Here is a 17,890-nt window from a genome sequence, read left to right as displayed (position 1 = left end):
GTATAAAGACATGACAATCATGGCTTTTCATAACAAAAAGCTTCAGCTTTCATATGTCAATACATCTACTCATGTTTGATGCATATCCATCTGAAAATTTAAGATTTCGAAGCCATTGGCAAAGCACAATTTTTACTGTTATCCAAAGTATAACATGCTTTGGGAAATTTCCCCGTAGCATCAATTCTTTCTAACTTAGGCCGATAACAGAATTTTTTCAAATCTTCTTTTGACTTAACATTATCTTTGGTCTTCCCTTCGACATTCATCACAATATTAAATATGTTCTCAAACACATTTTCTCAATCTGCATAACATTAATATTGTGACAGATTAGATTTGTTCGCCAATAAGGTAAATCCCAAAAAAAGGCTACATTTTCTCCACCCAACAGTATTAGCAATGTGGCTATTGATCTCATACACACCAGTATTGATGACTCTTTTTAGATTCAGATCTTGTATTTCTTTAAGGATTTCTTCACTAATTGGATAGCAGGAGTTATTTTGTGACCATTCTACTTTTCTGAAAAGCAATTTTGTTCTTTCTAAATAGATTATTAGGAGGTAAGAACTTGCGGAAATTATCAAACTATGATTGTTTCCCCCCTCTTATTAAAGTAAATGCATCCGAATCTTCCTTATAGTATGGACAAGCTTTTCTACTAGTAGTGCTCCATCCAGGCAACATCAAAAATGCTGGAAAATCACTTATAGTCTACATAAGTGCAACACACATTTAAAAATTATTCTTTCTTGGTGCATTATAGGTTTTAGCTCTAATTTCCAAAAATTGCCTCAATTATGCTATGAGAGGCTACAAATACACATCCAACATATCTTTCGGATTTCTTGGGCCTGGAACTATCATCGTGAGGAACATATACTCCTCTTTCATACACATTGAATGATGCAAATTGTAAGGAGTGACAATTACTAGCCAAGAGGAATACTGTTGACCTGATTACCCAAAAGGTTAGAATCCGTCAGTGCACAACCCCAATCTCATGTTCTGACTTTCTGCTGCAAATGAAGGGTAGGTGTTATTAAAATTCTTCCACACAAGGCAGTCAGAACAATGGCGCATGACCCCTTCTTCAGGCCAATGCTCGGCATGCCATCTCATTTCTTTTGCTATTGCATTTGATGCATATAATATTTGTAACCTTGCCGTTAAAGGAAAGTAATACATTTTCTTGTATGGAATATATATATATATATATATATATATATATATATATATATATATATATATATATATATATGAGCTACCTTGTTGGTACTTATACCTAGGATGCTCACAAATTTTGCAACTCATTAGTTCACTATCTCCTCCCCAGTATATCATGCATCCATTAAGACAACAATGAATTTTCTCAACTGGTCGACCCAAACCTTGAACTAACTTTTTTGTGCTGCAAAATTTACTTGGTATTGCATTATTGGCCGGTAACATTTCTTTCAAAAATTGACAAAGGTCATTAAATACCTTTCTGAGAAATGTTGTTCTGCCTTCATATTTAACATTCTTACAACCACTGATAGTTGTGAGTGATTTTCATAGCCCGAACATGCCACTTGGTTAGCCTCTCTTAACATATCAAACAATTTCTGAGCCACTATATTTGGAGGTTCGTCCATAGAACTAGGTGAGAAATCAAGCCCAACCAGTTTAGCGGTTACATCCTATTCACCATGAACATCGATATGTGGCTCATTAGGTTCTCCATGGAGAATCCATCGGTAATAGTACCTTATGAATTCATACTTCATTAGATGATATCTAACTGTATTGTCATTTTAAAAGGCACGATTTTGACATTTGCAATGATTACAAGGATACTTGATTTTGATTCCATCCATACAATTTGGGTGGCTCTTTGCAAACCCAATAAATTCATTGATTTCATGTAAAAATTAGGGTTCAGAAAACCATCTTTAATCCTAACATACATCCAACTCCTTTCTGAATTCATTTTGTTAAGCAATGTGTTATAAAAGGATGGAATCAGTGAACATTGTTTATTGGACCTCTAATAATTAAAATATTGTGTTTAAAGAGAAAACTGCATGAATATCAAATTATTGCTCACATTCTGCATTATAATTTCTAGTGATGGTTTAAAACACCAGAATGGTTAAGTGTTGTATATCTAGTGGCATGAAATATCATGTACATGTGACCCTATCATAGTTCCTAAAATCTAATTTGATTTTTAAATTCATATAAATAAAAAATACATAGCACTTACCTTTGCAATGTGCTTCACTTGAATAAATGCCAAATTGCCAATATTCCGGATAAGACTAACCAAACACTTCAAGTGGTAGCAAAGAACATTCAACTAATCAATAATCCACAACAAAATGCGAAAGAATGAGATAAATACTTTTATGATTAAATTTATAAAATTAGCATTACACTGAGAAATATTGATTAAAATCATAAAATTAGCTTCTAATTCTTCACATAAGGCAATAGAATAAGGAAATGTGTTCCTAACTAGTGACAAGACGTATACGCATCATAGATCAAACTAGTTTCCCTTCATGTTGGGGTTTCCCTGCCAGCGTCCATCTCCTTCATAATTATTTCACCATATGAAAAACACAGCTAAAAAGTTGACCTTTGAAACTGACACCCTCTATCATGTGGCTATTATCTTTCAATCAAAACAATGCCTCTATATTGGCTGGCTTATACATAAAACTTAATCACAATCTATAAAATAACTCTACGTGAAACAAGCACATGCAAATGAACACAAAATAAATGAATTAGTAAATAAATACCCCTAACACTAGACTTTACCAATAAAACCACTCATCTTTCCTCATAATTAGTTTTAGTTTATATTTATGCATTAATTATGAATAGAGTAGTACAACTATAGATGACAAATAACTATTCAACTAATAGATGTTTCATGAAATTAAATAAAAAACAATAACCAATTTATGCATCACATACCACATATACGAAATTATGAGAACATAAAGAAAACTTATTATTATTTTTCTGATGAAAAAAATGCATGAGGCATCAAGTCAAGATATGAAATGCTCCACATTCACAGCATTAAACAATGCTAAGACTTATCTCTTTAATTAGTTAGGTGCTGTTCAAATTATGGTTTGAGAACTTGTAATGTGCTAGTGGGCTTGATACCTGGATTTGCAAGGGTATATCAAAAGGATGAAGAAGTTGAGTAAGAAGTTTGATAGGTTTCTTGAGCATGTTTTGAATGAGCATAATGAGAGGATGGTGAGTGAATGTAAGAACTTTGTGGCTAAGGACATGGTTGATGTTCTTCTTCAACTCGTTGTTGATCCTAATCTGTAAGTCAAGCATAGCAGAGATGGTGTCAAGGCTTTCACTTAGGGGCTGTTTGGTTACCCGTATTTCAAATTACAGTGTAAGTCAAATTACATGTAATTGAAATTACTGCATTTTCCCTTACATCAAGGTTGTTTGGTTACCTATAAATGAAAATGCTGCATTTTCTTTTCAAGTGTTTGGTTTGATGTAAGTGGTGGGTTAGAATTACCATGTAAAGTAAGTGGTGAGATTACCCCTATTTTCAAAATTTTTATAATTTATAATTTTTTTTAATATTTCACTTAAAATCTATTTTATTTATTTAAGTTAATGTATTTTATTTATCTAAATGGATTTAACTTAATGAATTTTATTTATTTAAAATTTATTTATTTGTTTTTGAAATTATTTATTCAATATACTTGAATTTAACTTACTAATACAACCATCAATTAGTGCTTATCACTTGACCATACTCACTTGAAATTGAATCTAAAATTCCTCAAATATTCCACCAAAGTCATCTAAATTCAACAAACTCAAATTCAATAAGTCTTTATGTTCATAAAACAAGATATAAACTTAACAAATCATATTCAATAATTCAACATGTTCATCAAACAAGTTTGAGACTCAACAACCTAAATTCAACAACCAACACCATTAAATTGTCAACATGTTCATAAAACATAACATAGTTTAACAACTCCAAACAAAAACAACATGCAAAATAATAAATGTCCATAAACTTAAAAACACACAAAATAAGTAAATCATAATAGTAGTTGATTTCAGACACCACCATCACGCCCAAACTGCCTAAGGAAACCATCCATCCAAAAGCATCGAAGGTCATGATCTTTGTTTATAAAAGCAGTTGCTAGATTATTCTGGGCATTCAAATGGTCATATGCTAAACTAAGGTCAGACTTATTGTAGTAGCCAATCAAAGTCATGACCTCATCATACAATCTCTTACTCAACTGTACACCTTTGTCCGTCTCTGTGGCACTTGCAAGCCTATCTAATCCAATGAAGATTTTTTTGCATGACTTCCAATTCTTCACGCCTAATACGCTTTGATCCCTTGTTTACTTCTTTGGTATTCGAAGTGGACGTTGTTGTTGTTTCCGCTGGAGGAGGTTGTGATTGAGTGAAGTATCAATCATCTAACCCTTGTGGTTGATTGTCAGAATCCAATGTCGGCGGTGTTGATGGCATTTCCATGCGGACACCCAGACTCCTAGAGCTTTGAGAACCTGTTCTTGCAAATGACACTGTTGCTTGATCGTCGTTCCCACAAACAATGACCATCTCCTCATAATCTTCAATGGGCTTGTTGATGTAAACCGCTTCATTAGGATGTGACTACAAAAAAAAAAAGAAAAAAAAGAAACAAGGATCAGTGTATATAGAGATAAAGCACACAAATATCGATTATAATGATAAAAGCAAACTTCATATTACATGTATGTACGTTCGGGATTCTTCAATTCCCATAATGATTTTCTTCTCCGAATCATCCCATGAAACTCCACTTAAACTCTTAAGCTTTTTTATTATTAGCCATATTTTTCTTACATGTCGAAGACGATTGATAACATGTGTATCACTCACAGCCATGTTAAACCTCGTTCTAACAGCCCTCGCAACTGCATTGATAGCAGTACTCTTGAAACCTTTGTCAGTTTTAAGGCCAAGGTTTGCTTGCTCAACTAAGCATCTGAGCAAAAATGACGTCATAATCGCTGTCCACCTAAAATTAGTTGGGCATCTCCTTCCAACATTTTCACTTTCTTGAGTCATTTCTACTGAGTCCATCTTTTACATATAAAAAAAGACATTAAATTTAGATCCATAAATGAAGAAGAAATAAACTAGAAAGAAAGATGGAATACAAAATGCAACAACACAAAACAACCACATTAAATATAATTCCACAACAAAACCATTGTGTCTCATTAAACATAGTTATCAAAAGATAGAATACAAAATGCAATAACACAAAACAACCACACTGAAAATAATTCCACAACAAAACCATCGTGTCTCATTAAACATAGTTATCAAAAGATGGGATACAAAATGCAACAACACGTATTGCATTAAACCACAATGAACAAAAACGCTATCTATTATTCCACATAGCCTCCATGATTACATCACCTATTGCTAACCATTCTCTTGCTTCCTAACGTGCTTGGGATTGAGTTCTAACTTCTTGCACATTAGGTTCCCATTCTTCAACATCGGGTACATAAATATCATTACCTCCTTGTAAAATATAACTGTGTAAAATGCAACATGCAACCACAATATCCACTTGTGTTTGATATGGAAAGAATGGTCTAGACGTGAGAATTTTGAGACCAACATACCTTCTGGCACAATGAGACCGTCCTCTCTTTGTAAAGCATCACGAAGGACAAGTGCGTCATGTGCTGAACCCTTCCACCCAGCTAGAACATATATAAACCTTAATTCAAAGTCTACTGCGGCCAACACATTTTGGGTGGGATATGGTTTTCTCCCACTGAAACGAGCTACAATTTCCTTTCGAACGGATGCATGGATATGTGTACTATCAAGCGCTCCTATGCAATCCTATTTATTAATGGACAAAAATATTACGTATTGCATATAAGTCTATTTCCACAAAGTAGAGTAAATCAATATTTCCTTACCTTAAAATAAGGCATAAACCTTGGATCATGTGTAATGATTGAACTAATAGTTGTGAGGGCCGGTTGGATAAATTCACCCCGAAGCTCTCCTATGGCGTAAAATACATGTTTAAAATATCTACTAATAGTTTCACCGGAACGTAAAAAATTTACTCCAATCACCCTATTCCTCACATAGTGACCAAGAATGTGAAGAAACATCGTTAGTTGCTCTTCAATGCTTACATGTAAGGTGTTGCACAACAATCCTTTTGATTTTAATAAATCACATAACCCGAAAAATACAACACGTTTCATCCTTAGCATTGCTATACTAGCCTCCTTGGATCCGTGTATTAACCTTGAAATATAGTTTGTAAGTTGTTGATCCCTATTGTAATATGGCTCTTGTGGCAAATTCAATCCTTGTCTCCTACTATACCATCTTAATGCAAGAATTGCAATAACGGTAATGGCAGCAAGCACAATGCTTTCGTCATCAAATTTTTGTCCATTTTTAATCTGAGTTAGATAAGATCATTAGAATTTTAAAAAAATTAATATTAAGCGAAACAGGACAAGTTATTTACTATGCTTTTTTGTTAAAAAAAAAATTCATCCAAGTTCACATTATTATAGCCCCCATCACAAGTCAGAAAGAGACAACTCATGAACCAATTTGACTAAATTCAGCCAAACAAGCAAAGTTAATATTATTACTACTATTTTAATGTATGCTTCTAGACAAGTGTTGATTAACCAATACATTTCCATGTTATAATAAATTTCTAGTTTATTATATATATATATATCACTGGTTTATTATATATATATATATATATATCTAGACAAGTGTTGATTTATACCAATACAAGTGTTGTTTTATCAATACATTTCCATGTTATTGTTTTGGGAATTTCTTTGAGTGGTATACATAAAAAAAAGTTGAAAAGCAATTTTATAATTTATAAAATATATAAGGAAAATGCTATTTTTTATTCTTTTATAATAATAAGCAATATATTTTAAAGCCTTATTATGGTAAGTCTTTCTTGTAGAAACTCAAAATGGTGTTAATTTATATTTTAAAAAAATGGGATTAGATGCATAGTGGTAATTTAATTAAAATTCCAGGAACACCATGAGCATTGGAGCTAAAGGGATATGCATATAATATATAGATACATAATCGAGAAAATGAATATAAATTTGGAGGAGTTATAAAAAAATTTAAAATAAAAATAAAAAAACAAAAAAAAGAGAAAGGAAATAAAAGGGCTGCATGTTGGTAAACAAAAAGAAAGAACAAAAGCAAAAAGAAAAACCAAAAGAGAAAACCAAACAAAATAAATGTGTTGATTTCCTACCCACTGTAGACAATAATCTAAAGTCATCCTTAATTTGAAAGGACCCTCTAAAATCATATGAATTAACTTGTGTCATTATAAGTTTGAAAACTTAAATATTCCTATTGCTCTTAACTATCAGCTTAGGCATAACCACATAGACATTGGATAGTGGTAGCCGTAGAGAAAACAACGTTATAACATCGTCAGGCGAAACCATTTTGTCACAAATGTTAATGCACCCACACTACACACTACAACACTCAATGGATCATTGTATACATAAAAATGTGCTTAGAATGTCATATGGTGTTCTAAACAATGATAATAAGAAATCAACAAAACAATATATTGGCTTTTGATACATGACAAAAACACAACGGAAATTAATAGACAGAGGGGTGGGGATTGGTAAGAGAAAAGCTCTGCTGAGCCTTTTACATACAAAACTCAGTAACAAGCAATAAGTGCATCACATCCATGACATGAATAGTGTTAACCATATTTAAAAAAAAAGCAACAAAATCATAGAATTCCACTGCCTGGTTTAACAATTTAAACATTCAAAAATCATCATTCAACATTCAACACTCCATCAAAAAGTAATGAGAATGTGGTTTTCTACAATCAAGGATGCTATCATTGGCAATTTGTCAAGACAATATACAGAAAAGAGAATAATAAATCTGAAGTGAATTGCCTCTATATTTTCAGCAAATTAAATGGAGAACAAGATTATAAAAATATCTACTCATCCATGAAAATTATATTATTTTGCAAAATTATCAAGACACAAATCCCTTACAAAGCTGATAGATTCTATTGATATAAAAATAGAGCCATTAAATGCAGAGACATTAAACAGATAAGAATGCATTAATCAAGCAAAGCAACATTATGAATTTGATGTAACTGCAAATAAGCCCAAGTTTTTGAAGAATATATATATATATATATTGCTTCTCCAAGGATCACACATTAGCATAGCATCTACCCCTCTAAAGCTAAGGAATCACTCAGACAATAGTCATTCAAATAGAATAGCACAACAAACTAGAGAAAGGAAAATCATATATACAAATTGAAAGTTTTTTTGTTCTTAAAACACCTAATATGAACATAGATAGATGATAGAAAATGATTGCAAGAAACAAAGGGAAACAAAATGCAAATAGATCAAAGAACCTCTTTAGATCTTGAAAAACTCCTACTTTCCTTCTCCTTCTTCTTGTCCTTCTTCACTTCTTCAATGGTCCTTTGAAAACCAAAGCACAGAACAAGAGTGCAACCACCACTCTTTGCCAAATCTGTGGATAATCAGAGAGAAATGCATGAGAGATCAGTTTTATTGAATCAGCGGAGAAAAGTGAGATTATCTGCAAGCTATAGCCGAGTGGGATCACAGGAAAGATGGCGAGGCAACACGAGGGAGATCAGATTGCAAGATTGATGGCCTGTGGACAAGGTTTTGAAGAGAGGGAGGGCTTGGCAACGCGAGGGAGATCAGATCGCACAATCGGTTGGGAATGGAAAGATTGAATGAAGAGGAAAGGGACTGTGACTTTAATCCTCACATTTGCCTGCATTTTGACTTACAGCCAATTTGGCTGTAAGTCCAAATGCAGCAAAAGGCCCAAATTCAGTGATTTAAATTACAACACATATCCTTTCACAGTAAATCAAACAACTTATGTTGGTATTTTACCTGTAAGTTAAATTACATTACATCTACTTACGGGTAACCAAACATCCCCTTAGGTAATTATATATTCACTTCTTTTTTTTTAACTTTATTGTTATTGTTTTTTATTTCGTTAATTGATTGTTGATTTGGTGCTTTGTTGACATCATTGATTTTTTTTCTTCTGACTAATTGACAACAATTTCATGTTCTAGCATTAAATAATATCCATGCACCATGATCCCGCCCATCCGCTCTTCTCCGTCTCCCATGGCCTGGCCTTACCGACATTGCAGCTGCACCGACAAGATCTTCGGTGAAAATTGGGGTTTATATTGAGGATTTTTGCAGTGTTGCCGGCAATGGCTATTATCGGGAAGAAGGAGATGACGGTGAGGGTGGTGCTTAAGTAGGAGAGAATCTCTTCAATTTCATGCAATGGTTTTGTGGGGTTGATGGGAATCGGTTGGTGGTTCCAATGGATATTTTGGATCAATGGTTCAAGAAACTCCAAGAAAGATATAGGAAGGATCCAACTTAACTCAAGGCTTTTGTCTTGTGATCCCAAAAACATGAATATAAAGATTTGATTTTTTTTTTTAAATTTTATGATGTAAGACATGGGAGCATCCCAAGCACTCAAGCAAAAGTGAGATTGCAGTAGAACAAGTGGGCAAACCCTAAATTGTTAACAAAGTACCATCATTCAGCAGCATCAAATATGCAACAAATAATCATTAATTTCAGAAACACATGAAATTTACAAAAAAAAAAAAAAGTTGAAGTTAATCAATTTTTACCTTCTAGAAGGGCTCTTGGCCTAGTGTCGGAGAAGCAATGGAGAAGGGCTCTCGGCTTGGTGGAAGAGAAGAGATGGCGAAGGGCTCTCGGCCTAGTAAATACATTTAGAAAATTAAAACATTGTAAGTTATTTTGATAAACTAATTATGACTGTTTATATGTTTAAGTTATTATACCTATTTTAATTATATATATATATATATATATGTTATTTGAAGAAAATTGTTGGTGTTGTTTATATATTTATATATATATATCTAAGCCATTTAAAAAATTTTCGAAATAATTTTTATCCTAAAAAATATACTTATAAAAGGAGTTAATAATCTAAACAAAATTATATCTTAAAAGAGTTAAATATATTGTATAAATTTTGTCTATTTTTAAATTTATTATTATTAATTACAAAATAATATTTCATGATTAGATTTAAGAATACTTATAATTACCAAAATTTATTCAAAAAAATAATTTTTTTTCCAAAAAAATATAATAAAAAAATTCAAAATATTAATCCAATATTTTACAAACGGATATGTTTGTAAAATTACAAACAAATGAAGGATCCATTTGTAATATTACAAACGGAGCAACATCCGTTGGTAACATTACAAATAGATCTCTGTCGGTTTGTAAAATAGAAATGGATTCTTGTATCAATTTGTAATTTATTTTTTACTTACAAATATTTTATTTTTTAAAATTCATTTTATCTCGAAATAGTCAATATATTTAGAAAATTTGAACATTGTAAGTTTTTTGAAAAACTTATTATGACTGTTTCTATATTTAAGTTATATATATATATATATATAAATTCCTAGAAGAAAATTATTGGTGTTGTATATATATATATATATATATATATAAGCCATTTAAAAAAATTTCAAAATAATTTTTATCATAAAAGATATACTTACAAAAGGAGTTAATAATCTAAAAAAATTATATCTTAAAAGAGGTATTATATTTTTCAAATTTATCTATTTTAAATGTTGAATTAATAATTAGAAATTAATATTTTATGAGTACTGTTAAGAAAATTTATAATTAATTAAATTAATTCCAAGCAATAATTTAAAAAAAAATCAAAATTTTAAAATCTTGAACTAATATTCATTAAATTCTAATCCTATAAATAAGTATCTCCATAATAATTTTTTTAAACAAATATTTTTAAATTTAGCAACGGAAGTTTGTTTCCGTTTCTAATTTACAAACAAAATTATGTTCCTATGCTAATATTAGAAACCGATTTGTAATCCGTTACTAACTTACAAACGAATTACAAATCCGTTAGTAATTTTCAAACGAATTTACGGGTTGTTTCCAAAATAGAAATGGATTACCAACGGATGACAATTACATTTCAAATGTTTAAACGGATGTAAATTCCGCTTGTAAAACTTAGAGAACTTGATAATCCGTTACTAATCGGTTGCTAATTAGTAATAGAACAAGTCCGTCACAAAATTACGGGTTCTAATTCAACATCTTCTTGTAATGTGGCGGTGACCCAACTAATTTGATTAGAAACCAAATGAGGTAGTCATATCTGTGGTTAAAAATCAACCCTTTGTTTATTAAACGAAAACATTATAGTTTTAAAGCAAAAGTATGTCGTTCCTCTTAAGGGATAGAAGAACAACCTAAAATCCCTAGTTTCTTTTTCTTTTACCATTATGGTCTACTCTTGTTCTCTCCCCTCTCATAGTCTCTCACTCTCTTTAGCCTCTAGTTTGCTTAGTGACATTGATTTGAGTATTAATCCAAGTTCATGGATTTGATTTGTGCTAGTTGTGTTTGAATTCTTATGTAATTGTAGCTATTATTTGATTATGTGCATTTAATTATTTTATTTTTATTGATATATATTTATTCAAGTGGGGTATAGATTTAAATATCAAATTTAAGTAAGTGTGCTTTTTTTATATTATTACAATTAAATTTTATATCAAATTTTGTCATTGTTATTTGTTATATATATATATATATATATATTTTAGTATTAACACTGGTTTGATTTTTAGTTCACCTTAGTTGAAACCATAATTTCTAATTCTTTAGATTTCACCTTGCCATTGCTTACGTCGGGCCTGACAAAATTACTATACCAATATTGTAGTACCCACGAGAATTCCTCGCGGCCTGCAAGACACCCACAAAGAATTCCCAGCCAAATCAAATTGACTTGCAAGGCTCCGGCAAGGATTTATAGGCCAACCAAATTGACCCGCAAGGCATCTATTGGGTTCCCATGCGGACCAAATTGACCCCCTTGTGGGCACCTTGCAGTCCGCAAGGCCTGGGAAGGTAGAAATACCCAAAGTTAGGGCAAAGAAAAGGGTCCTTTTCTGTTGGTCTCTTAGCCACTGCCACTCCACCATCTTGAGGCCCTTTTGGGCATCTTTTGGATGTGATCTTAGTAAAGGAGAAGGAGCAAGAATGAAGCCCCAAATCATCAAAGGAGCCATTTGTGGAGAGATCCGCCAGCATCATTAGAAATCATGGCTTTGAGGGGGTTTTTATACTTCTTTTATGTATTTATCTTCCTTGGTTGTTGTATAAGTGTCCCTTATCATAAGGAATTAACTTATTGTAGTGTTTAGGCTTGGTTGAACCCTAGGGTTATCATGTTGGAAACTTTGGATGTTGATATTTCTTATATTGATGGTTGTTTGAGATTCAATAAATTGTGCTTTGTATGCCTTGAGCTACATATGGAGACCTCCATATCTCATTCTTAAATTGTACTTGTTGACGCTGGATGCGCGCTTGCAGTAGATCAATCATAGGTTGAAAGGGGATACATGTACCGATATACCGAGGGATTCGAGTGTTGGTAGCCCTCCAACATTAGGTTTAATATGAAATTAGGATTACTCCTATTTAGAGATTTCCTAGAGCATAATGCGATCATAGGAGGAGTTGATCCGGAAGGGATTACGATCAACACTTGTATGGGATTAGGGGTTAACCGCCAAAGGATTTGGGGTTAATCTTTGCAAGAGTTCTCTAGGTCTAAACTACTGTCAATATATCTTTAAGACATCCTAGTTTAGGTCTTAATGACAACTCTAAAGGGGTTCCTTGTCTGAACAGCCCCCCTTCTCATGCTTGACTCTCCCTTGTTTATCAAATAGCTTGTGCTAGTAACCTGGCCTTAGGTTAGTTAGTTTGTTTTCTTTATTTCCCCTTATTTGGAGTTGTAGGCTAGAAAGTAGATGACGAGCAAGTAATGATACTTTCTTGGGCCCTATGGAATACGACCCTCGTGCTCACACGCGAGATATTACTTGAAGATCATGTACACTTTCAGAAAATCACCACTACATATCTAATGTTTTACCCAGGGATAACTATAGTAGCTCTCTCTTCAAGCAACACATTCATTAAGCAATTGTGTCTTTTTAACATTTGGTAGTAGCCTTTACTTTAGCTAAATTACTATAGTACTTTATGTTGAAGATGATGAGGCTCATTAGTGGTAGATGTGATGATGTGCCAAATAGTATCAATATATGTAAAGATAGATAGATAAGATGCCACCCCCACTTTCACGATAATGCCAGATGTGTTACCCAACTAGGCTAGTTAGGCCATTTTTGCCTAGTTAGGTGCAATATGGTCTTGTTGTTGAGGTAAATGTGATATTTGCTAATATTTAAGCCTAGGTTTCAGGATCCTAAGGACGATCAAAGACATAGGGAAAGAGGCATTATTGAATGTGAGGCAGATCTAGAAGATGAGATTTTATGGCTTTGTTTTTTCTATTTTGTTGATAGTTTTGCACTAACATGTATAGATATTTTGAATCATTATGCAGCCTAGACTGAATGGTGTAAGCTATGCCTAGTGTTCGTTATTAACCAAACATAGAGGCAAGCAAGAATACGATCCTTATGGCTGAAAAGATGCAAGTAGAGGGATAAGTAGAAGTAGAGGATGTATCACAACCCTTAATTATGTAGGGCAAATTCCCGAGCTACAGTATACAATAGACATATTGGTACAAGCTATGAAGGCATTTTTATAGTACACAAATGCTAAAGAAACCAAAGGAGCAAGAGCAAGAACCCTGTATCAAAGCCATGCAAATGGGGTCTAGCTAAAGCTTAGATCAAACAAGTAGAAATGCTTTTGAAGGCAATAAAGTACCTCGAGAAGGAAGTAGTCATGCTATATCATTGTTAAAACCAATATTGTCAAACCAAATATGGAAATTAGCTTAGGGAAACCCAGTGGTTAAGGGTTAACTTAGGATTGATTCAAGGTCAATAATAAAATAAAAAAAAATATATTACAACAATTGATAATGATAAAATATGATATAAAAAATAATTATAATAATATGAAAATAGCATAATTATTTAAATTTGATATTTAAATCCATTTCATCCTCAAATAAATACATATCAGACAAAATAAAATAGTCAAAAGTATATAATCAAACATTAACGACAATTACTTAATCATCCCAAGACAACTAGCATTTGTCAAACTCATGAACTTGGCTTAATAATCATATCAATATTAATAAGCAGACTAAAGGTGAAAGAGAATTTGAGACTATAGAGATGAGAGAATGTGAGTAAATGAAAGTGATGGAAGAAAAAAAAATTAGGAATTTTAAAACATTGCTTTCTCCTTAAAATACATTGTAGCAATATATGTTTTGGTTTAGTGAAATAAACCAAGAGTTGATTTTTTTCCCCTTAGACTAGGTCATTTCATACCATTCCCAATCTAACTAATTGAGTAACTGGACTTGTTTAGGTTTTACTAAGGTTAGTTTAATAAGTAATGACGAGGTGGTCTCGTGATCAGTTTTAGTTAGACCAGCCATACAAGTTTGAGTTTGTTTACAATAGTTAAAAGAAGATGCTCAGCTCTTGCAAAAGACCATTTTATCTTGATATCCTAATCTAGAGGTGATGCATTGGTCAAATTTCAAAAATGAGTTTGAACATCATTACATATCACAGGTAGACAAGGTTGCAAAGCATGTATTGAATTTATTAGCATGGTGTAAGATTCTAGGATGACAGCTCCGTATAAGGCCAAATTAGCTTAGCCATCATAGTATGGACCATGGGGACAAATCCTTGTGAGGAATGCCCAAAGTTTGATAGGAAGCCTAGTGATAAGATTTAGACTATGATAACAACTTTTAGCTAGGGTGATTATGGTAAGTTGGTGGGATCAAAGTTGAGGATGGAGTAGAGTGTTTAAGCATAGAGGTGAAGGAGTGAGTTATGAAGGAAAACAAACACCTCTATTTTTCATTCAAGAGATAGAGATACATGACCAAGTAAGAAGAAAAGCATTAACAATGGTTCATCAAGAAACTAGTTCAAGCTTGATCATAGAGGTAGAGTGATAAGTATCGAAATGTATGTATTTTATATGATTGAGTTATGTATTTTTCATCACTATTTTGATGAATCCATACCCTTTTCGTGTTTAAATTGGTTTTAATTGTGTTACAGACCTAGAAGAAGTTGAGGTGAGCCACAAAACACATTCGGGAAGAAATCTACACTAAAAATGATGTTTTAGGGTCTTGAGGACTATAGCAGCACTGTAGCACAAAGGGATGAAGAATTTGTGAGGCCTCAGGCTCTCCTTGTGGGCAACCTTGTGGCCATGAGAATACCCGCAAGACAGCTGGAGATTTTTGTACATGTAGGTATTGTAGCAAAGTTACTATAGCACTTTAAAAGAAATTTCGATATAAATCTCGAGGGCCTTACGACCATCCTTGTGTCCGCAAGGCAGGCTGTGAAGAAAACCTAAGAGGATCTTTATAAAGGATTCTAGGGCATTTTGTTTGGGATTTCTTCTTCTACACTTGGCTCTCCAACTATCCAAGGCAAAATCCAAGGTGGAGGACAAGATTTGAGGGTGTTTTGAGGTGGAAATCGAGTGGAGAAGCACACTTTGGAAAGATTCTTCCTTGATCTCACTTAGGGAAACTTGAAGACGACGAGAGAAGCCGGCCCCATTGCGGCGTCCATGGAAGCTTTCCACACATTCCGATACGCCATTCGCTTATAGAGTTTGAGGAAGTGTTTATTATGTTTATTTTAGTTTTTTCCATGACTTTGATTGTATCATTTGTTTGTATGGACGGCTAAACCCCAAGGTCACCAGATGCATATGAACTTGGGGTGAACTTGTTTGTTTGGATGCTTTGAGTACTTATAATGCATTTGGTTTGGTTTGTGGTTAAAACTTTGTGTTCATTGATGTATTGGATTGCATGAGAACTCTGTGGTTCAATTTGTAGGTTGTATTTGGATGTGCTGGATTTACCCTTGTATTAGACTCGCTTAACTTGAAAAAGATCCATGTATGAATCCACCGAGGGATTCTGGTATTTTGTACCCCTCCAACCATTAGGGATGAACCTAGATATTGTGTTTGACATTAATTAGAGATTTTCTTAGCCTTAATGTAATCATAGGAGTATTTGGTCTGAAGAGATTCTGAACCAATACTCATATGGTATTAGGGGATAATCACTTAGGGATTAGGGTTAACATATTTTAGAAGTCTCTTTACCCAAACCACTATTGCCTTGTAACCTTAGCATCCTTCTTGCTTTAGTAACCTTGAGGGGATCCGTATCCGTGACCACCTTCCCTCTTAAGTTTTTCAGTCATTCACCCTGGCATGTAGACACCTTATCTTAGTTCTTTTTAATCTTTTTACTAATTTGGAACACTTGCACTCGAAGTTGTAGGGTAAACAACAAGTAAAAAGGAAGTAAGAGTAGCTCCTTCGCCTTGTCGAATACAACTCCTGTGTCACGCACAGGATACTACTTGATGACCTTGTGCACTTGCGGGTGAGTAATCATAGAGCACATAGCAAAGAAGTTAGAGTATTGTATAACTTTTAGGATTATGCCCTCGAATGGCAACAAGGATACTTGTATTATGGCATTCCATTTGTATTATACATTCTTATTAATAATAGTCATTTATTTTGATGTTCATTTAAATCTTATGATGTCATTTTTAATTAGTTTTGAACATTATAGTCCTTGTGTATTAAGTAAAGCTTCTACTCTTTATGGGATAAAGAGGACACTTGAAAAGTTTAGTACTTATACACTTAAATAGTTCACAAATCAGAGAATCTTTAATTAGGCGTTAAAAATTCATAAGGATTTGTATGCCGTATACTTTACAAAGATGCTTATTTAACACTATGGGATAGTGGTAGCTTATATGATAAATACATCAATGGGAATAGTGTATTCAAACATGACTCACAACAATCCGATCACATGAGTTTTAATTTTTGGTCATCATTGAAAAGGATTGTTGGTTATGATCATATACGTGGATCTTAAACCTGAGGTATCATGATCACAATGTGATTGTGATGTCTAGTCTATTACTAGAGTGGTTAGGTTTAGTTCACCCTTTGGTAGGAGAAACTTAGAAGTCTGACTATGTCAGACAAGTAATAGTTGTGAATGATTACCAAAAAGGAATTCATTCTTTTGGAAGTAAATGAGTTATTATCCTATGCAATCATGAGTAGGGATGTCAATGGCCCCTTGACAGGGAGCTCAATTCCCTGCCCCGTAGGTTGAGGGTCGAGGAATTTTTTCTGGGGCCGGGGCCAGAAAAAAATTCCCAGTCGGGGTCTGGGCCATGCCCGGGGAACATCCTCCTTGCCCCCACCCCGGCCTCGAAATAAATGAACAAAAGCCCATATATTTAAATTATTAATAATTAAATGATATTAGTATAAAAATTAAATAAAATACTAAACTTATATTAACTATATTGCATTTTTAAAAATTTTCTAAATTATGTAAATAATTTATTAAATTATCACTAAATTAAGAGTTAGAGATTAAAATTTAGGCAGTGAGTTCCATGGATTAGATAAAGCTTTTTATTTATCTTTTTATTTAAGTTGAAAACTTATTTATATTAAAAAAGTATATACTTTTCAAGATAATATATTTGATATATTAACAATAAGAAATTGAATTGATCTGTGTGACCATCCATGATCCCATTATATTAATTAATTATAAATTATAATTGAATTAGGGATTG

This window comes from Dioscorea cayenensis, chromosome 14, assembly GCF_009730915.1.
Source record: "Dioscorea cayenensis subsp. rotundata cultivar TDr96_F1 chromosome 14, TDr96_F1_v2_PseudoChromosome.rev07_lg8_w22 25.fasta, whole genome shotgun sequence".
NCBI lineage: Eukaryota > Viridiplantae > Streptophyta > Magnoliopsida > Dioscoreales > Dioscoreaceae > Dioscorea > Dioscorea cayenensis.
Note: the sequence above shows the minus strand (reverse complement) of the source record.